At 39.4% G+C, this 24,073-nt stretch overlaps 1 protein-coding gene across 1 annotated transcript in view; it reads left to right on the top strand.

The window, feature by feature from the left end:
* Positions 1–24,073, top strand: part of LOC117534174 (potassium voltage-gated channel subfamily D member 3-like) — a 176,671-nt gene that overhangs the window by 89,795 nt on the left and 62,803 nt on the right.

Below are 24,073 nucleotides of genomic sequence, written 5' to 3'. Positions count from 1 at the left end.
CAAGCCAAAGAATGGGTTAAGAGTTATCTGATAAATAGGCTACAATATGTGGATATAGACGAGGCGAAATCAAACAATCTTCCTATAACATGTGGAGTCCCTCAAGGATCAATTTTAGGTCCAAAACTGTTCCTGATTTATATTAATGACATAATCAACACCTCCGACATGTTAACATTCATATTGTTTGCCGATGATACCACCATTCTCTGCTCCCATCATAATCTTGGTGATCTTGTTAAAATTGTTAATGCAGAATTAGAAATACTATGTAACTGGTTTGCAGTTAATAAATTATCCCTTAATGTGGCCAAAACAAATTACATGTTATTCAATACAAAGTCTGAGAGTAGAAATGACTGTATTATACGGATTTGCAATACTGAGATAGAGAAAGTTGGTGCATGTAAATTGTTAGGACTCATTGTTGATGAAAAACTCAACTGGAAGCACCATAAATTATGTACAAACTAAACTGTCAAAAACAATAGGAAAAAATACTCAGAACTCTTTATAACAGTCTATTTCTTCCTTACCTTTATTACTGCTCTGAAATATGGGGAAACACGTACTCAACAAATCATAATATCATATCTCAAATAATAATATCTAAAAAAAAAAGTATTACGAATAGTCTGTGGTGTTGGTAAATGTGAACACACAACTCCCATATTTAAAAAAAACTCAATCTATTCAAATGTGTTGATATAGTTAAGCTTAAAACAGTACTGATTATGCACAACATTTTCCATAACAAAATGCCTACTAACATTCAAAAGCAGTTCCAAACTACAGTCAGGAAATACCCAACTAGGCATCCTATCTGGTTGTGTAGCAGGCCCTGTAGAACAACCATCAAATCACACAGCTTATCCATAATCGGAGTTAGAACGTGGAATGGACTTCACCCAGACCTCTCAAGTATTACAAGTCATCAACAATTCAAAACTAAAGTAAAAACTATTCTATTTGCAGATTACTCCAGCTAACAAATATTGGATATTCCCAGTATTATTTATATATGCATTTACTTTTTTCTTGCCCTAACTTTTATTTATTTTTTCCAGTTTTCATTAGTTTTCTTTATTTCTTTGTACTCCTTAATTTCTATACATTTTTGACTAAATAAATGCCATTGTTATATTGATGCTAATGATGATGCACGGGAGGGCTACTCCCCATAAGCTATGCTTCAGCCCTCCCGCTTCTACTAATTTTGTTCATTTGTGTGTATGAATTATACATTTTTGTTTTTGTATGATTTTAGTAGAATAAATAAATAAATAAAAAAAATTCTGAAGAACTCTACCCCCCATGTATTTAGCTAGTTCAGAGAGAATAATCAACATTGTGCATAACAAGATAGAATCATAACACCTCTATCAGCTGACGCCAACAGGCAGGAGCAGGGAGAGAAAACACTGAGAGCACAGCAGCCAAGGTTACAGGTGTGTGTGCTCAGTCAGGGCAGTATGAACTGATAAACTGGGTCAAAGTTATGGGCTTTGGAAAATATTTCCCCAACAATACTTTTTTGTTTGTTTTGACTTTATTGTTTGATTAATGTTCAATCAGTGTTTCATAAATACCTGTCAAGTTGTAATGTTGAGAGTTACTTAGAAGCTAGTACAAGTCATTTATAGGGCTGTTATGGGTCAACCTTGCAGTACACCCAAACTCCTTATATATGGAAGTCCTTTTATTAATTCCTTATATTACACAATTGTTGCCATATTCTTTATGGATGTCTGCTGCTATTGATGCTGTTTTTTAAAAGCTGTATCTTTGACAGATTTTATTTTATTTGTTTTCATTTTATGTGGACAGCCTGGTCAAAAAAACAGTTAATCTATAGATTAACTGTATAAAAGTAATCACGCTCCTCGTATGTAGTCATGGATGAAAACCCCCTGTCACAAAACACTCAATACACCGAGTGACCACAGTTATTAATAGAGTGATAGCTCACTACACAATATTATGACAGAACTCAGAGATCCATACTTTTCATTGCATTTTTATTATCATCTCCATATGCTGTTTGCATGTGAATCAGAACAGCCATTAATCTCTTAGGGTATTATAGACATCAACTATATTTAAATCCAGCTTCAATTACTTATTGTCAAGGACTCGTTCCAACTACTACCTCCAAACTCTGCTGCAGAAACTCTCCTCTCTACTCTCTCATCCTCTCTGGACTCTCTCTGTCCTCTCACATCTCGGCAGGCTCGTCAGTCCCCTCCTGCTCCCTGGCTAAATGATGCACTGCGTGCTAATAGAACCGTCCTTCGGGCAGCAGAGCGGAAATGGTGGAAATCCAAACACTGTGACGACCTCCTAACCTATCAGGCTCTCCTCTCCTCTTTCTCTGCTTCGATCTCTCAGGCAAAAATCACTTTCTTTCAAGATAAGATTCAATCTTCCTATTCCAATCCTAAAAAACTATTTTCCATCTTCTCCACCCTCTTGGACCCTCCAAAAGCCCCTTCCCCCTCCTCCCTTCTGTCAAGCGACTTTGTTAACCACTTTGAAAAAAAGGTTGATGATATTCGCTCTTCTTTTTCTGACTCACCTTTACTCACCGCTGGGTCACCAGACCCTCCTTCCACCTACACACTGACCTCCTTTTCCCCTCTCTCTCCAAGTGAGGTTCTTACCCTCATTACCTCTGCCCGCCCTACCACCTGTCCTCTGGACCCTATCCCTTCAAACCTCCTTCAGACTATCGCTCCTGATATTCTACCATTTCTCACTCATTTCATCAACACTTCTCTAACTTCTGGTCACTTTCCAAACAGTCTCAAGGAGGCAAGAGTAAACCCTCTCCTAAAGAAACCCACTCTCAACCCGTCTGATGTTATAAACTACAGGCCTGTCTCTCTCCTCCCGTTCCTGTCTAAAACACTTGAACGCGCTGTCTTTTAACAACTCTCCTGCTATCTCCATCAGAACAACCTTCTGGATCCGCACCAGTCTGGTTTCAAGGCAGGTCACTCCACAGAAACTGCCCTCCTTGCTGTCACTGAGGAACTGCACACTGCCAAAACTGCATCCCTCTCCTCTGTCATCATCCTTTTGGACCTGTCTGCTGCATTCAACACGGTGAATCATCAGATCCTCCTTCGCACTCTCCAAGAACTTGGAGTTTCAGGCTCTGCACTTTCCCTCCTCACCTCATACCTCAAAGACCGCACCTACAGGGTTACTTGGAGAGGGTCCGAGTCCGATCCTTGTCAATTAACTACAGGGGTCCCTCAGGGCTCTGTTCTTGGTCCCCTCCTCTTCTCCTTGTACACAAACTCGCTCGGATCAGTCATTAGCCCGCATGGTTTTTCATACCACTGCTACGCTGACGACACCCAATTAATTCTGTCCTTTCCCCGCTCAGAGACCCAGGTCGTCGCACGCATCTCTGCTTGTCTAGCTGACATCTCTCAGTGGATGTCTGATCATCACCTCAAGCTCAACCTTGACAAGACTGAACTGCTTTTCCTTCCGGGAAAAGATTGTCCCACTCTTGACCTAACAATCAACATTGGCACCTCTGTTGTTTCCCCGACTCAGACTGCAAGGAATCTGGGTGTGACCCTAGATAACAACCTGTCCTTCACTGCAAACATCGCTGCTACAACCCGCTGCTGCAGATACACGCTTTACAACATCAGGAGGATGCGTCACCAGCTGACCCAGAAAGCGATGCAGGTTCTGGTCCAGGCTCTCGTCATCTCACGCCTAGACTACTGCAACTCCCTCCTGGCTGGTCTACATGTGCCATCCGACCTCTGCAGCTCATCCAGAATGCAGCGGCTCGTCTGGTCTTCAACCTTCCTAAATTCTCCCACACCACGCCGCTCCTCCGCTGCCTTCACTGGCTTCCGATAACTGCTAGAATCCACTTCAAGACAATGGTACTTGCGTACCATGCTGCGAATGGATCTGGCCCTTCCTACATCTAGGACATGGTTAAACCGTACACCCCAGCACGTGCACTCCGCTCTGCATCAACCAAACGGCTCGCTGCACCCTCGCTGCGAAGGGGACCCAAGTTCCCATCAGCAAAAACACGTGGGTTTGCTATCCTGGCTCCAAAATGGTGGAATGAGCTCCCCATTGACATCAGGACAGCAGATAGCTTACACACCTTCCGGCGCAGACTGAAAACTCATCTCTTTCGACTCCACTTCGAGCGATAGAACTATTAACAAAGCACTTATATACTAATAAAGGGCTGGCTTACCTAAAGCCAGTTGAGTAGCACTTGAAATGTTTTTGCTCTCTGAAGCCTGATGTACTTATATGATTCTGTTTTCTTCAAGTTTGTATTTTGTTGGTCGAACGCACTTATTGTAAGTCGCTTTGGATAAAAGCGTCAGCTAAATGCAATGTAATGTAATGGAAGCTTATAAAACTACTCCTTGACACAAAGTGAGATGATATGGAAACCTACCATATTTAGGCTTAAAGTAGGTGCCATATTGTTTTTGAGCCCTAATCGCATGCATCATTATCCATGTAAATGTAATTATTGCAATTCATATATTTTCTGGTATTTGCTTACTTCACGTTTCATCTTCTTAACAGATTAAACTAGAGGGCTGTAACACCTTAAATTGTTTGTTGCTGATGTGTTGCTTCTACCATAACAGTTTTCCTTATACAGTAGCTCCATGCCATTAGATCATTTACCGTGTTATAAAATATTATATTATGCGATAAAATAATGTGTTTGAAGCAGTTTGAGACCACTGTTTAAACACTACTCTCCTGCAGGCACAAGGTTTCTTAGGTTTTGGTAATTCTGTATCAGAAAAAGTCCTACTCTGATGTTAGAAAATTGTGTGTGAAGAGAGGATTTCCTAAGCTATACGACCATACACAAGAAGCATACCATCCATTTGTGTCACGCAATGCGTATTTGGGTATCACCTTTACTTTCTGCTATGTCAGGGAGATAATGACCTGAGTTTGTTGATAGCCTATGATGTCTAGAGATTTTAGAGAGAATGAATAGAGAGGCTGGGTATAGTGAAGCTATAGATGTTTAAATTCCTCTGATGACCGAACTTTGACAAGTATTGAATTGCATCTATTGAATTTGGCCTGGTAACGTTATTAAATTCATTTTGATAGTTTAAATGTCAGGTTGACAGGATAAACAAGGAAAACAACGTAGCTAGAGGATATTACATTTCTCACTGACTGTCAGATTCCTGCCCTGCATGGACCTCAGAAGAAACCAAAATGTTTTATGCTGAACCTCAGGTTTCCATCATTTCTCTTCTGTGCTAAATTCCCACACTCAGATGAACTTGGAAGTACTTCTGGAAATATAAAAATACTGTCCCATTAAGCCTTTCACTTTCTCACGCATTTCAGTTTGTTTTTTATTCTGCTGTCTCTCTTTTTGCAATGATTTTTTCAGATTTCATGTTGCCCATCAAATAAACCTGTTTGTTTCAATAGCTTTGCCCTAAGTTTTCCATCACCACTACTGAGCATGTTGAGAGAATAAGACAATCCATAGAAATGAGGACAACCCGTTCAAAGCTATTAAAATGTAATTGCGCGGCTGACAGGAGATAATGACAAACCAACTGGAGAAGTAAATTGAGCAAGTGAAGTGCCTCCATTCCTCGGCAGTTCATAATAAATAGCAGCTTGGGCTGGCCGATTGGTTCTCCTATGAGCAACAAAATAATCCTGTGCCATGACTGTCCAGAGCATTAATTCTGAATATCAAAAGCCAACATTAAAATTCATCAGGTTTCACACAACACGTGACACTAATGGACTTCTGTTGGCTGCACAAAGCTATCATAATGTACATGCAGAATGTGTGGAATTATAAAAGCTTCCCATGTTTATTTTACATGATTTTATTTTACCTTATAATGCATTTTATTGTCATTAGTTACTTAATGCTTTATCATTTTGGCTTTGGCAACATAACTCTATTTTGGTGTAGTGCCATTAACATTTAATTATGTTTATATATAAGGTGATACTGCAGACAATATTTCATATCACAGAAACAGAGAAAAGTATTTTCCAAACTATCTGAAGATGGTATTTGTTCAGAAGCTCCTATTTAGTGTGTGTGTGTGTGTGTGTGTGTGTGTGTGTGTGTGTGTGTGTGTGTGTGTGTGTGTGTGTGTGTGTGTGTGTGTGTGTGTGTGTGTGTGTGTGTGTGTGTGTGTGTGTGTGTGTGTGTGTGTGTGTGTGTGTGTGTGTGTGTGTGTGTGTGTGTGTGTGTGTGTGTGTGTGTGTGTGTGTGTGTGTGTGTGTGTGTGTGTGTGGTGTGTGTGTGTGTGTGTGTGTGTGTGTGTGTGTGTGTGTGTGTGTGTGTGTGTGTGTGTGTGTGTTGTTGTGTGTGTTGCATCCTGTTGTTTTACTGATGCAGATGTTGACCTCAGGTTAGTCGTCTATCTCTAGAGGTTGAGATTTCGAGTTAGTTCTATTTGGAATCATATCCCTCCAAAAGCCTGTCTTCTGGTATCTTGAGTAGTTATTTATCTTCCAATGTTTTGCGTTTTCTTACCTCTTAAAATCCAGCAATAAATACAGACACTTTTTCTAATGAAACATAACTTCACATTTATGTTTAGTGTTTCTTTTTTGTCTTTGTTCTGTTATACCACCTTGTACGGAATGCTTTGGCAATACTATGTTTAAAATGTGGTCATGCCAACAAAGCCCCTTAGTATTGTATTGTTTCCCATTCATAGACTGTATAAAATGTGGACCTATCCTCTATGACTTCAGCCACAGGTTTCTGAAGAGCTGTGGTGAAACTCAAAGTAGGTGGCTCTGGCCATCACCATCTTGCTAGTGATAACTCTAACTCAGAGCTAATCCAACAATGGGCAAAGAGTGAGATTATCTGTGATTGTTGAAGTTGATGCAGGCCAAGGTGGTACTATTATGCCCCGGCCACACGAGGACGAAAACGGCTAAACGCATAGGATTAACGCAAACGCAATCGCAAAAAAGCTTCTGTCCACACGCAATAGTTATCCGGATAGTGTCTGTCCACACGAGACAGCTCCGTTTAGCTCCAACCGCTGGAGAAGCTGCAGTACATATGCAGGAGCCTGTACGTGGCGCTGTAACTTCCTCCACAAAAGCAGCGAAGAAGCATGGTTGTCATGGTTGCCCTTCTGTTTATTCTCCGCGGTGGGGTGAGTTTTTCGCCAGTCAACGTGTATTAAAGTTTAAATCTTCAGACACAATTATAAAAGTGCCGGTCAAAGGTCTTCTTTGTTATTTATTGAGCTTTAAAACAAATGAATAACGAATCTATATAATATAATAATAAAATACACGGAGCCTCTCTTTTTCCTCCCTCTCTTTGGACAGCGTCAGTGTCTGTTTCATGCAGCAGCTGATCCAGTAATGAGTGACCCGGCCGACAGTAAAAATAAACATATTTATAACTAGTTTAGGTAGTTTGAGAGGTGTCTCCGTCCTGTCAGATTAGACTTCACTCGCGTTTATGTCCATATCGAGAGAAAGATAAATAATCTGAATTCAGTGTGCAGTTTACTTTGACGCGGGGGTGAGCAGCAGAGGTGGGGAGAGGCGGGGCTATTGCCTCATCATTATCAGAAAATGATCGTATAGGGCGTACACACAGAGCCGTTGGACCCCCCCAGAGCTTTGCGTATGCCGTTCTATCCACCTTGGGACCCGTTATCGTTTCCGCAGTCGTTTAGTGCCGTATTCGGTCGTCCTCGTGTGGCCGAACGGTATGACACTGTATGACACTAAACAGTAACGCAAACGACCGTTTTCGTCCTCGTGTGGCCGGGGCATTATAATGGAAAGCTACAGTAGCAACCAGTGAGCATAGACTGTGTACATAGTGACCTGTAACAACACTCAGCCATCACTCAAGACCTCTACAAATGAACTTTTATCCTTAATATAATTGTATTGATTTGTTATAAACATGTTTATTTCTGCTTTACAGTAAATTAGTATTTACTTTAGTAAAACAACCTACCCATCAGCCTTTTACACAACCTGCATTGTGCACTTTTTGTGTCTCTTTAAAATGACTCTCATATTAGTATTTGCTTTCAGGGTCCTAAAACTGATTATTGGTCTCATTATATTAGCATGTATTCTTTATTGGCTTATTTGGACACCCTTGTGGTTTCTGACATTTCTAAGTGGCCGATAAAAAGGCAACAATGTCAGTTGCGCATTTGGTGTAATTTAATGGAACTTTTTTGTGGCAAAGGGTAAAATATTAAGAGCTTGCAGAGTGCCTGCTGCTGCTCATGATATTGTGCCGGAGAGAGCCGGTTTTACTTCCATTTATTCTGCACATGGGAATAACTGTTTTGTCATTTCTTCATAAGACTCGAGAGGAAATTGCATAGATTTGTTTTCCACACAGCCATCACCTCAAATCTAACTGTGATTGCCTCTATTGATTCCTTGTGCTTCCATCCTCAAGAGAACTCATCCTTGCTTGTTGTTTCTGATCCTTTTTAGAAGATGGCACTGAGGTTACTGAGTAATAATCGTTGTGTCTGGAAGATGTCACTCAGTCATATGAAAAAGTATCATAATAAAGGTGTAAAGGTTTAAAAAGATTGATCGTTTTTGCAGTCCATCATTTTTCATAATCATAGTTACAATGAATTGGAATTGCAGACCCTCTTTAGTCACAACTATGTCATATTTAATGCAGTCAGAACACAGATTCAGCTCAGCAGGCCGGCAACATAAGAGAGAGTTTATTGGCAGTGACACCAGTGAAGTCAGTCAGTCTATCTCTTTGGTCCAGACTGAAATGTCCATCCAGCTGTCTTGGTATCCCCTGATCTTGGCTTTAGTACTACAGCATGTTGACTTGTTTTTTACTGAAGCAATTTGTTTGATGCATTTCTATGAAATGTCATACTGATATCCATGATGTCCTGAGTAGTCATCCTAATGAAATTCAAGTTCCCCTGATTTGTGTGTATCTTAAGCTACAGTATATAGAAATATGTATAGAATACATATTCAATAAATGTCTTTCTTCCACATCATGTTTCCTTTTAAGGTCCCCTATTATACTGTTTTTCCTCAATATATTATAGGTCTTAGATATACAGTATATATACAAAACATGTCTCTGAAGTGTTTGGCTCCAAATACCAAACAGATCACCCATTGTAGCATCCCATAAACCCCTCTGTTTCAGCCCTGTTTCAAAAGTGCTGATTCTCTGTCTGTTACTTTAGCTGAAAATAAGGAGCCACTCCCCTCTGCGAGATATTTGGTTAAAAAGAACACAATGGTGCTCTAGGAGGAGATTCAGGTGATATGGGGGGAAGTTACCTTGGTTGGTTATTGGCGAATGGTTACACAAGCCAAAACATCGTTATGACATCATAAAGTGGCCAAAATCTGATCAGCTCATTTTCAGACAGGTTTTTATATAAATGGATCAGGGCAAAAAGAGAGAGAATCTTTTTTCCTGAAACTTTCAGAATCTCTTTACACAGAGGGGACACATGTTTATGTAGAAAAGACATGAAAAAGTGGATTTTGCATAATACAGTAGGTGACCTTTAATATAAGTTTAGAACTTATTCTATATTATTGATCGGTGGTGGAAAGATTTTAATTCAAAACTAAATGTTGTGTTTATATTTGATGTGTAATTAACTGCACCTCTCCTGTTATTTGTACAACCTTCTCTTAAATGCATACTCATGAAGGACATCTGTATAATTAACTGATAGCTCTTGGAGTGCACCTCTGATGTCTTGCCAACTACGCTTCTATGCTAGTGTGTCTGCTTGATGAAAGGGAATAAGCTATCTAAAAGAAGGCGCATGAAGCACAGTCAATCTGGCATTTACTCACATATTGAAATATATAACATTTTGATGGGTCGTTTACTCAACAAGTAAACATTGCTTGGATAAGAATTGTATGTGCAAGCCAAAAAATGTTATTTAAACAATCTGCGCGTGAACCTTTCTTATATCTGGAAATATCTTATTCTCATCTGTCCTTCCTCAGCGGCTTTGCTCCTTCATCCTGGAAATCCTTGACATCCTTTTTACGAGGTTACATGAGGGCTTCACTCACCTCTATATTTAGCTGATGACAAATCTGTTGGGCTGACAGAACTCAATTACATAAACATAGCGTTTTCATAAGAACCATTATCTCCAGAGTGATTTCTCCAGCAGTGGGGACATAAAGCTTGGACTACTGATAAATAAGGACTCTTAGGATTTAACGTTACTTGTCACAGTAATTTATTTTATCATGTGGTTTTCACCTTGAAGCATCCAAACTTATGTGAGGCAGTCGTCTCAGAGATGTCAACTTTCAAACTATTCTGTTACTTTTACTAATTCAACTCTCAAATTTCATCATGTCCTAGATGCAGTAGTTCATTTAACACATTGTCAAATTGCTGTTTGCTTTTTGCTGTCACTGGACCATGCACCAGACTGACTGCAGTGGGTTTAAAGTCAAAATACCGACCAGGAAAACTTTAACAGGTTGAAGCTACACAAACTGTGTCTCTATAAACTTGCTTCATGCCATCAAACAACAGCAATTCCAGAAAGAGAGGGAAAAGAGATAAGTACTGCAAGAGTGCCAGACAGAGTCATTCCACACTGAATTAAAGGCGACATATAATGAATAATTCTCTTCTGCAGTGCTTGTGCACATGCATTTGACTATCTGGAGTGCCCACCCAACCACAAACTGTGAAATAAGAAATCCAATGCTTCTGTCAGAAAACACGAGATTCAACAAGCCATTCAGATCAGGATTTAAAGATGGGGGAAAGAGTCAATGAAATGGAAAACTAAACACACATGAAGATGCAAGCTGCTGGCTCTTTTTGGCCTTCATATACAGTAATAATAACTCTGAAAAATGTATTTGACTGCATGGACAGCAATCATTTTTTGTTACCAAATGTGTTTTATCCCTTTCAAAGATTGTTTCATTCAAGGTGTTGTAGATGTGTCAAAAAGACTTGCAGCACAAGGACATAACTATCATCTTGGGAGAAGTCACTGCTTTTAAGGAGAATAATCCTCTGATAAATATATTCTTCCCCACACCTTTTTCCACAATCTTATAAGAAAATCAGTTGCAAATGTCCTTACAGTTGAAACATGAAAAGAGTGAAATAGAAGAAAAAGTGTCCTCTAATGCTGCGTTCCCACCGGAAGCGATGTGAATATTCACTTCGCTCTAATCGCTCCTATCGCATCGCTCTAAACGCTCGAGTTTCACCGCGGCTGTCAGCTGTGTTTACTCGCATCATTCAAACAAGATGCGCTGGCCAGGGGGCTACAACTACAACAAAATGAACATATTTTACCATGATTTAATTGTAATACATGTTTCAAAATGATGCAGAAGTAACAACATACTGATACCGGTTAGTACAAACCATGAATTAATGCTTGACAAGTCTGCAGATAAGACGGCAGGCGAAAAACCTTTTAAAATGCGTGTTTTCTGAATGGAGATCGGATCGATTAGGCTAAGCTAACGCTGTATATTACATTACATTGCATTTAGCTGACGCTTTTATCCAAAGCGACTTACAATAAGTGCGTTCGACCAACAAAATACAAACTTGAAGAAAACAGAATCATATAAGTACATCAGGTTTCATAGAGCCAAACATTTCAAGTGCTACTCAACTGGCTTTAGGTAAGCCCAGAGGTCACGTTAACCGAATATTTTCCGTCTATGACGGATTTTTTTTAACAATGATGGAAAAATCTGAAAGCAGTCCGTCATTTTGACGGATTAGAACAAACTCGGAACAGCGCCAAAGTTTCCCCGCAGCGAGGCTCCGGTGTTAAGCATGCCTGCCAAAAAGGAAATTATACCGCTAACGCTGTATATGCTCCGTCCACACCCACAACAACGGCCTACAGACATAAATAAACCAGCGACTGTATTCGCCATGACACAGACAGTCTGTGGTTTGTACATGTTTAACTTTTGTCCAGTGTCTGAACAGATATGAGGAGCTGTGAGCTCTGTGTGTTTAATTTAATTTAATTTCAAACCTTTATTTATACAGATACAATTGTGTTAACAGCTAACGGCTGATGTTTTGGTTTTCTGGTTCAACGTAAGTGACGGCAGGCTGAGATCCTCACTGCCGATTGGCTACCGCGAGATCGCGTCAAATTGAAGTCGAGCGGTTGTTGCGGCCCCCTCCAATCGCCTCAATCGCGCCGCGGCATTCGCATCAACCGCTTCATGCGCGCCGTCGGAGCGAATTTGCGTCTGTCCACGTCTCTGCATTGACTTTAAAATCGCACCAGACACCATGCGATTTTTGAGGGCGGTGCGATTACATGTAAAGTCAATGCAGAGATGCGGACAGACGCAAATTCGCTCCGACGGCAAGCATGAAGCGGTGGATTGAGGCGATTGAACGGTGCTGCGTCATACGCGAGAGTTCAATTTGTTCAACTCGAGCGTCAAATTCACGTGACGTGTTCTCGCGGAAGCCAATCAGCGGTGAGGATCTCAGCCTGCCGTCACTGACGTTCAACCAGAAAACATCAGCCGTTAGCTGTTAGCAGTTAGCACACAGAGCTCACAGCTCCTCATATCTGTTCCGAAACTGGACAAAAGTTAAACAAGTAGCCTACAAACCACAGACTCTCTGTGTCATGGTGAATACAGTCACTGGTTTATTTATGTCTGTAGGCCGTTGTTATGAGTGTGGAGTGAGCATCTACAACAGGGGTGGCCAACCCGCGGCTCTCGAGCCGCATGCGGCTCTTTGCCTAGTTTCATGCGGCTCTTCAGTTCATATCGAATTGTATATGTGTGAGTTTGGGGGAGAGACACTGACTCCTGACTAGTGTTGCACGGTGTACCGATACTTGAAAGGTACCGCGATACCCTGTCGTTAAAATCGTTACGATTCCTCCGTTTCATTAGTATCGGTACTTTAAGAATGACGGGGGAAAGTACTCCGGTGAGAAAGCGCTGTTTTAATAAGAGCCGTGTGTGTTCAGCGCTCTGCTTCCACTCCCTGCACTGCAGCCGTTCCTGCACCCTCCCCTCTCAAGCACGCTCTAAATCCCTCCCCTCTCTCGTGCACGCGCTAGCTGCCAGAGCATGTGAGAAAACGAGAAGCATGGCTGCAAGTGGGAGTGCAGCTGCCGCTGCACCTCGGCTTGTTGACAAAAAATATGCCAGAAGCTAAATTTGGAAGTATTTTAGCTATATCTCTGACAGTGAGGGCAAGCCTACGGACACCACGAGGCCCGTCTGTGAGAAATGTATTAATTTTATTTAATACGAATTCTTGTCATTTATTGTATTTACTGTTCTCATTGTTTAAAAGTTTGTGTTATGATTCTGGTGTGACATAAAGCACAATAATTACATTTAAGACTGTTTCCCGTTTTTTAAGAAAAATAATCGGAATCGCAATTCTTGACTTGGTATCGAAACCAAAATGTTGGTATCGTGACAACACTGACAGTTAAACCTGATATTTAGTAGGTCTGTTAAGTATTGAATGCTGATCATTCTGACGTAATTTGGCCGGTCAAAGTTGTTTGGGCTCGGATAAAATCGCTCCGTTACTTTCGTCCCGTGTTACTTTCGTCCCGGCTCTCCCTACGTGTGTATGTGTGGTGTGAGGTGTCAGTATGAGAGGATGACAGCGCGTCTAATTTTGATGTGGCCCAACAGCCAATCACAATAATACCTGCAATGCAGTGAACCAATCACCTTTGAGGGGGGAAACCTATTGTTGATTAAACACTATTCAGTGTTTCCCCTACCATTGTCTTGGAGGGGCACTGCGAGCCGCCAACGGAGCCCCGCGCCCCCCCTGAAATTCAAGGTGTTATATATATACTTTTTTAAAATATATATAGCATCAAATTGCAAATAATCTATAACTACTGTCACTTTTCACATTGAACATGTGCTCTTTTATTAAATAAACTAAACGCTTTCATTTTAATTTGTGGGTTTAGTGTTTTTGACCCTAAGAAACACTGATGCATTAATCAATAACAATAATACACAGCTCCTCTCTCTGCTCCAGAGGATTTTAAAAATATATCCCAATGCCACAAAAATGAATCAGTGACGTGGTTGAAATCTTGTCTCCAGAAAACAAAAAACTGAAACAAGCGGTATCAGTGACTGTGTGTTTGATGTGGCTCCTTGCAGTAACATAGAAAACATGTGGCTCTTAACCTCTGACTGGTTGGCCACCCCTGATCTACAACGTTAGCTTAGCCTGGTCGACCCAATCTCCATTCATAAAACAAGCATTTAAAAAGGTTTTTCGCCTGCCGTCTTGTCTGCAGACTTGTCAAGCATTAATTCATGGTTTTTACTAACCGGTATCAGTATGTTGTTACGTCGGCATCATTTAGAAACGTGTATTACAATTTAATCACGGTAAAATATGTTCATTTAGTTGTAGTTGTAGCTCCCGAGCCAGCGCATCTTGTTTGAATGATGCGAGTAAACACAGCTGGCAGCCGCGGTGAAACTTGAGCGTTTAGAGCGATGCGATATGAGCGATTAGAGCGAAGCGAATATTCGCATCGCGTCCGGTGTGAACGCACCATAAGGCTGATGGTGTTGTGCTTGTCAGAAACACCATAGTCATGGGCAAAATAATCACTTCAGATATTCAAATAATACAAAAACTGCATTATTTTAAAGTCATCTCCCACATGTCAAGTTCAAGTCTGTAAATACATACACCTCCATTGTATGCAGCCATTGTCAATCTTCTATTGGATGCCTCTTTGGAAATTGTAACCACATTTTGATGTCAACACTGGCAACCAAGACACAATCTTTATTGTAATATATGCATACTGTAGGAAAAACATTGGACTATAAACTCACCGTCACATAAAGAGAAAAGCTATGACATCTAAATGTAGGATATCATTAGCTGATTAACTAAAATCCTTTTCTACGTAAAGCTGAACATCTTTTAAAATGAATTACAAAGGATAAATCTGATCTTTGTGTTGTCTAACTAAGTAACATTTATACGTTCTTCTATTGTGAATCTGAATGTTAATATGAATGCAATGTGTTAGAAAGAAAATATTCCTAGATTGGTAAAACCAAGGAGCCAAATCTTGTGAATGGAACAGGGTGACACCAAAGTTCATTAACCTTTGAGTGACGTTGAAGGTGTAAGTTGAGTCTGGTTCCGAGAGTAAGAGCAAAACATGGAAAAGCAGCGTTTAGCTATTATGCCCCGACAATCTGGAACAAACTGCCCGAAACAGAGACTCTTAGTATTTTCAAATCGAGACTGAAAACATATATTTTTGCTGCTGCTTTTAATTGAGCTGATCATATGCGCACTGCAGTATGCATTTTATGCTTGTATTGTATAACTGTTGTGTTTAATTTATTATCTTTGCTTTTTAAATGCCTGTTGTAAAATGCCATTATATAATGTGTTTCTGCTGTATTTATTTTTAAACGTCTAAAGCACTTTGAATTGCCGCTTGCTGAAAGGTGTTATATAAATAAACGTCCCTTGCCTTGCCTTACCTTGATAAAAACATCTGGACACTGAGTACAGTTTTATAAGGAGAAGTCTACTCAGCTGTGCTTTTGGGGGTGTACTTTGGGTGTGTAAGCCATTACCCAAAATTGTAATAGCCCATTACTCATGGAGATCCCAATAAGACCTTATCATTGTGAGCTGTTGTCTACGTTTAAAGTAGCTAAAAAAAAGATATCTTGTTAGCACCAAGTCATGCTGGAGGAATCAGGGCAGCTTTTCAAAGTGAGGAGTCACCATGGAGACGAATCAACTTTTTTTTGTCATTGTCTCTTTAAACGAAGCAGCAGCACAATACTTTATTCCCTTGAGCTGTCAGCAATGTGTTTCTTTACTGTCCTCAACACAATAGACAGGCTGTCTTGTTCGGTGCTCGTCCTGGAAAACCTTTTGGCTGCAGGAGCTTTGGCACAGATACAGTATCACTGTTGCCATAGGAAATGCTCCTCTAGACATCGATTTTTAACATAAAATTGGCAATTATATGGTGAATCTGACAACTGATTCATCCAAACATGTATTGTCCATATTTTACTTTAGAAGTGGGCTTCAGGGCTTCTATTTGAGAAAGTCCTTGTTGTGATGTCTGGCTTGATGCTGTTGATTTATCGAGCCAATACTGTTGAGTGAACTGTAAATTGAGCCTTCTTTTCTCTGCACAACATACTGCCATGCATACACCAAGAGGACATAAAACGCACCACTTTGTGCAGTTTTCTTATGTTCAGAGCCATGGTGAGGCTCTGATATTTAGCGAGTCTGATCCAAATTATTGTCAATGCAAATGTTCAATTTAAACATGTTTTACTAATACAAGTAATGTAAATGAGCCCAGCAGCATTTAATCTGGGGGGCAAACTGTGTTTTGTACTACTGAACTTTAAATATTGGATATAAAGACACTTTATTTGTAGAAAATGTGTTCACCACACATGCATTGGAACAGAACATTGGAACAGAACATTGCTCACAAGTGGTCTCGGACAGGTTATTTTTGGCCACACCATTAAAGGGATTACTAAATCCAATAAAACTGAATGTGATGCATTTGATTGAAATGTTGGTTAGTGAAAGTGTCAGTAATGTGTTATTCAAATCGTAGTGAGAACGTTGTGTTTTACTTTCACTATGTGTACTCTCTGTTATGACAATAACTTATAACTGCGTAGTTAGATATGTTTGTCAAATTCAAGTGTTTAATTATCCCTGTCAGAGTTCTGTTGAATAAATGTCCTAATGCTTTTTTACTCAGATCGTCAAATTCAAGTTAGAACATTGTTTGCTCATTTGCATATACTTCCTAGAATGCATTGCATTTACTTTAGATTATCCTTAAGTATCGGGTATCCTTCTGTTTCTGAGCTTCTGCATGTTAGATACCGCCTGCACCCTTATCATGAAAGGCAATTGTTTCCATTAGTGATAAGCTCAATCAATGTTCATTTGAAAGTTAAGAAAAAACGAACTAACTTACAGATGTCTACTTGGAGTGAGTTACCAAAAGTAGAAAATATGAGTTTTATAAACCTGAATCCTTTTTAAAAATAAATGAATTTGAAGCACCTAAATGAACATCTTTTTTGAAAGGGTTTCTTATAGATATGTCTTCCATACAGAGTGGTCCTCATGTTGCCTGTTAGCAGATGAACACTTGCATAAGCTCTATATCCTTCATTGTGCTGTCTCATTAGATACAGCAGACCCCACTTACAGTATCAGGTGCTTAATGGTGGAGTGGTTGATAATGATGTTTTGGCCCATTCATACTGTAAGTGAGTCACAAGATGACCACTCAGGCACAATGAATGTTTCACCAAGGCTTTCAAATGAACTCTTTTTACTCACCATCTTCAACTCTTCACACATCTTAGTTTGTCTTTATGTCCGTCTCCCACCCTCCCACTTATTCAACTCGTAGTTCTGCAATAAGTCCTTATTTTCTCTGAAATTACGTTTAATACCAATGAGCCAGTGGTGCAACAGACTCCGTAGCAAACAGGCAAAAAGATGAATCGGATGATGCTCAGTAACACATTAGATGTGACATTTAGACTTCACCAAGACTACAGAGAACCATTTTGAACCAACAGGTAGACAGCATTGATGTTAACTGCCCCAACTCTCAGGATGTGGTCGCATCTGTAGATCAAAGCACTATTTGAAACCACTCCAAACCATTAAATATGTTGTGCAGGCCTCAGGCAGAGAGCCAACACTCCCTTGAGCATTGACTATGTAGTAGTGTATGTCATAACATGCTTATGTGATTCTACTTTCAGGAACAGTTCAACTTAACAATGCCTGATGTCATTACATTAAAACCATCATCCAGAGCGGTGGTTCCCAACCTGGGTGGGGGCGCCAGGTCTCAAATGATTTGAGGCCAAATATCATATTTAGACTTTTTTTTTAAAAAAATTTACATATAATTGTAACGCAATACATGATTGTCACTAAAAGGCCTTGTCTCTACATTACAATAAAATATAAAAAATAATTGATTAATTAATTTGAATACAATTTCAAGTTAGTAGCTATTAAAGGCATAAAAATACAGAAATGTATAATTCTTTCTTTAATAGAAATGTTTCTTCTGCCCGTAAAGTGTCCAAACCGGGCTTTTCTGGATAAGCGCATTTTTGAAACAAAGTCATTGTCCATGCCGGTTTCAGTTTATTTGTCACAGTTGCTCCGATCAGATCGGTCTCCTCCATTTTGTAGATTATTTACTACTTTTGAATCCACATAAACACATCGGCAAAATCCGGCTTACTTTGAGCATGTGTTTTAAACAGTTTAATCCCTTTGTGAATTGTTTCCACTTGCGCCGTCCTTTCATTTCTTCATACAGCGGGAATCCAAATGAATTAATCCTGAGTCCAATAACCATCAAAGTCACTCCAATAGTGCTCCTTAATTCCGCTTTCATTCTCCTTTAACAAAATACTTCACATTCATCCAGATTGTGACAGTAGTTGTAGCATTTTTGAGACTTTTAAACTTTAATTACCCCCCCCCCAGTCATTTGGGGGGGCTCTCGGGAAAAAGGTTGGGAAACCCTGATCCAGAGGAAGGCTTTAATGATAATGATTCTGCATGTTGGATATGGTGGATGTCTGCCCACATACAAACAGGTGGCCTCCTCAGGCACAGCCATCTCAAGCTCATCAATATCACGTTTGCTCACTAATATTCTGTTTGCAGAGTGTCTACGAAGAAGCCATTCCTTTTTCATTGATGGATAAATGGTGAATATGTTCACAAACTAATCATAAATCAACAGTGCAGCCCTGGAACTAAAGTTCGGAGCACATAACATAAACACAGATTAAGACCCCAGTCAGCCATCAACATTGTTAAAATGCTCGTGCCACAAAGGCTGATGTCTTAGAGTACCGGGGTATGTTAATGCCACTGAAGAACTTATTTCTATGACATTCAGGCAGCTGTGTTGCATTCAAATACTTCTTTAAATTATCTGAAGCTATCAGGGCTTCATTTAATATGTGTGTGGTTAACTGCTGCATATCTGTTTCATTGGATTTTTTTATTGCTAATTGAAGATTTTACTTGGGTCATAATAAGTTATTTCAAGTATAAAGTGTTTAGAGTGTTTATAACCTTAGGGTTCACATTTCTCCATAGTCAAGGCACATAGGCAAACTTAACATCCATTTAAGTTTATTTTCCAGAGATAAAAAATAAACTGTGTATTTGAAGTTTAGAACCTAATGAAATAAAGAAAAAATGAAGTGTATCCAGAATTTAAAGCTTATGAATGTGTACAACTTTTCAACGTATTATGCATTTCTTTTACAACACAAGTTAATTGGCATATTTAAAAACAAAACAGCAGAAGTTATTTTTAAGTTAAGCTGGATTTTATATGACGGTAATTATCCTCTGCTTTTCATAAAATAAGGGAGTTGATGGCTCTGCCTATGGTTTTTTTTTGCGCTTATACTCAACTTTCACCACTCATTATAGACCAGTGTGAACCACTGTTGTACGGTATGCACAACCAATGAAATAATGTCCTCTTTTTCTCCTCTGGGATGGACAGTTGTATTTAAAAAGCACATGAAGTGCATCTTGTGGGATTGAGGAGACTTCGTAATCATTCTGATTGCTTGATATGCAGTTTGATTAAATCTGCTTTGAGCAGAAAATAGAATATCACTGACTGTCTGATGATTATGTAGATACATCTTTTGGCAGGTAAAACATATGATCTACTTTATCGCAAATGTTTCCAAAAAGAAATAGAAAAAAAAAATACATACAGTATACTGTGTACGCTACAATATACAGTATATACAATATACATTGTAACTTGTAAGACAGCAAATAATCAGATAACTAATTTGCCTTTTATTTTTGTTTAATTTGATCACCTCGCAAAGGCAGAAATGACAGGGTAATTCCTTCAATTTCTGATTTGTATGTAAATATCATTGCTATGATAATGAGGACCATCTGTACCGTAGATAGTTCTGCACTGATACTTTTACTTTTAGTTGTACAATTGTTCCTCTGCCCTGTTTCCAAAAATAAAATAATAACATGCCATATGTGCCCTGAATTTCATTATAAAATGGCTGTGCAGTTGCAGCCAATCACAACTCATCTTGAATTCCATCAGGAGAGAAATACAATCTCACGGGCCATACAGTATAAGCAATCGATGGAGTGATGATAGAACATAATACTCAACGGAAAGTGAAAGCCTCATTGGTGTTAATTAAAGAGCTGCAGCCAAATAGGCCATCTCTTAATGTGATTTTAACTCTGTTGTGGTGGAGCTTACGTATGCTGTCATGGTGTTAACACAAGCCCCGTCCCCTGGGCTGAGGCAGAGGCAGAGCCAGATGAGAGCCTGATCACACAGGGGTCCTCCAGAGACCCCATGAACACAGATTCACATGAGTCCAACGTGGTCTGAGTTCACATGTGCTGTCGCCCGTGACTGAGTGTCTCGACTCCTCACAAACTCCACGTGATATCCACACCAAACGTGATGTTATGTTAGCAACATTAGAAATTAGGTTTATATTAATGAATTACCTTGGTAATATCTAATTACAGCTGCACATACACATAGATATTGTGATAAAATAAGATGGCAAATTATTTATCCCCGTGAGGAAGTTCAGGCGTTTATAGCAGCAACAGGGTCAGACTGAAAAACAGGATTCAAACAAGGTAAAAAATAAAGATAAAATACAATACAAATACAAATAATAATAATACAACAATTTGAAAATAAAGTGATAAAGCAACTTGAAACAGATATGTCCGTAAAACGTTGGTCATTTGAATGGACATATATACATATTTGAATTGTTAAATATATTGACATAAGTGTGCAGATGTGAGTGCAGGTTAAAGCTTATAAAAACAGTGCAGGTTTTATGTATGTACAGTCCTGGTTACTATTAAACGGGTTAATATTAGACTTGATATTGTCTTAGATTGTGGATTAAATGTTGTCTTTTTTTTATTTTAGAGTTGTTTTATTATTTGCCTTTACCCACTTTGTTATTATATCCACACTAATTAATTTTCTATCAAAATTCTCATTGTGCAAACATTTTGTGAGAGCAACAATAGTCTACCCTGCACTTCTTCAGATATGGTGACAAATGTTATTAATCACAAAAGGCTATGGCTGAAATTGAGATCCTACAAGTCTCAGATTTTCTTGGTAATCTGATGCAGAGTATACTGAACACTGCAGGCTAGTGCAAGATATTCCCAGCTCTAATGAATAAGTAATGTGTCAGGCTGAACTCCAAGACATGAATTCTGTGTTTTTTCTGTGTTTTTGATCAATGTGTGAGCAGACTGCTCTCTAATAAAGACAACATTCTGCTTGACCCCAGCCAAACCTGGTCAACTGCATTAATAATTAATTACGTATTTGTCTGGAAAAACTGTTCAAATCTCAGCTGTAATTTGGCTGAAATCAAAAATTGGATGGGCTCATACATTTTGAATTGAGACTATGTGAAGAGGAACTATAGAATATCTGATCAGTCTGATTACTTATACCAGTACAGTGTCAATCAAAACTTGGAAAAAACTTTGTGAGGAACACTTGAGAAACTCCTGTCAGCCCAGGACACGTTCTTTCTAACTGTAGTTCAGTGCTAAAACTCTATTTATTTTTCTTATAATAGAGCTGTGTTTATTTATAGTATATCATGTAGGGCCGTATGGATCTTTTGAACACATATTCACACTGAAAAATAGACCATATACTGAAGAGTTTGAAAAAGTTAATATTGTTTACCACCACAATTCACAGGGGGATATCTTATTGAAAGAAAAATGTATTGAATTTTGAATTTTTCAGGTAGGAAAAAAATGGGAAGATTATTTCCCCCATGACTTCTACCTCCTCAGTGTGTGATGGGCCAACATCTGTTTCCCTGTGCCGACCACATTAAATAGGTTATTTATTTGTCATCCTCTACATCCCCTAGAGCTCTGATCTCAGTGTGGCATTCTGCTGAGCTTTTCTACCTGGCCATTGGAGAGGTCAAGCTAAGTTGCAGGATTTAAAATGTGGAATCTGCAGTGCTTCTGCTCGCACTGTGATTGCGGTAAACAACGTCTCTTTCAGTCACTGACAGCTGAACAGCACTGACTCCCCCAGACAGCAACACAAAGGTGATTTTTAAATTACAGGGCCTTGTTCTAGGTGAATTGCACTCAGCTACCGTAAGTGGTGGCAAAGGTTGACTTGAGTTATTTGATTTCTGTGGAAGCAGCACCCCTCTCAATGGAGCGAACAAGCTTAAAGTTCAAATGCTTTTATTGGATGTCATTGTCTGTGTTACAACAATGCTAAGCCCTTTGTATTGTGTCATTCTCACTGCTGGGGAGTGTCTCTCTGTGTTTGTGTATCTGTAGAAAGGGAATTATCCACTTATGGCAGCCTTTATTCAGCGAAACAATTACCAGTACCATCTCAAAAGTCATTGCATAGATTGCCATGAACTTTTGTATATGCGAAATTAAATGAGGAATGTCATTACATTTCGTAATTTTCTGAATTTTAAGTGAAATATATTGTCAACAAAGCGATGGATTGCCATCCCATTTGGTACAGATATCAATGGTTCAGAGAGAAATAATCCAAATGACTTTGATGGACTTAGTGACATTTCTTAGTATTTATTGGAAGGATTACCATGAAGTTGGCTACAGGTATTTGTGTTACTTTCGGTATGATTTGTAATAACCTTGGTGATTCATTCACATTTCGTCATCAGCTCAAGATTCAAATGTGTCTAAAACAGTTTTTTTTATGAAATGCCTGTTAAGCTCATGACTATTAGACTCGGCACTACTTCCCTCTCACACTTCATAACAAGGGCATGGCCTGGTGCCAAGTGAATACAAAGTATCTCAGAACTTAAGAGCCGCCCTGCAGGCTATCTTCAAGACTTTCAAGAGTTTCATCCATACTTCAATGACTTGGTGCAAACTCTACAGCGTGTTGCTTTTCACTCTTTCAGTCAACCCAGGGATCATCATTAGCTGACCGTTGCTCTGTGAGCCCAGAACAGAACAACCTGTGACTGTCCAACACTGCTGTGTCTGTGAGTGCTGAGAATTAAAGTTACTGTGGGTGAATACATTCAGTTGGTCTGGGTCATAAGGATTGGCAATGAGGATGATGCAGATGTACGGAGCCCCTAAAGGCTCATATAAAATAAAAATAAAACTATCTTGTGCGCACGATATACTTTCTTAAGGTTTCTTCTTTCTTATTAGTTTTATGAAGAAGGTGTGTGTGTGTGTGTGTGTGTGTGTGTGTTCAGAAGATATGATAGTGTCGTTCGTTCCGGTGCACTCCGACAGGGCTAAGCACTACATCGAGATTAAGATTAAACTAATTTCTTTCACTTGGGAGTACACATATACCTATGGAGTTAGCCAGATGTGTATAAATTACTGTTCATGGTAATTTGAAAACAAATGCTGGTGTCGGACACACACACACATCGAACACACAGAGCGGAGCTGAGCAGAGCACAAACACACACACATCATGCGCCCTGGTTACCGGACATCTCCTTAAAACGAGTAATAGGGGGAATAATCGGGCAGCTCAATGTGTGTGTGTGTGTGTGTGTGTGTGTGTGTGTGTGTGTGTGTGTGTGTGTGTGTGTGTGTGGTTAAAACATAGCAGCCTAGATCTCTATTCAGCTGTTTGTAAACACAGTGAAGGAGGTGTGTAAAAGACCATGAACCTTTAGGGGCTCCATACAGATGTTTTAAACGTAGTGAAAGTAGTTATTGTGGATGCCCCATGTCCTTGTGCGTGTTAATGTACAATTGTTTTTTTGTTCGTTTTCAAAATGCTGATAAAGTAAAACCTTACAATTTTTTTTGGTAGTGGTCTTTTGACACAAATTTACATAGCATTAAAGGTGGGGTAGGTAATTTTGGAGAAACCAGCTTGAGTAAGCTAGAATTTGAAAATACACAGCC

Source organism: Gymnodraco acuticeps, unplaced genomic scaffold (genome assembly GCF_902827175.1).
Source record: "Gymnodraco acuticeps unplaced genomic scaffold, fGymAcu1.1, whole genome shotgun sequence".
NCBI lineage: Eukaryota > Metazoa > Chordata > Actinopteri > Perciformes > Bathydraconidae > Gymnodraco > Gymnodraco acuticeps.
Note: the sequence above shows the minus strand (reverse complement) of the source record. Positions and strands in the feature narration are given on the sequence as shown.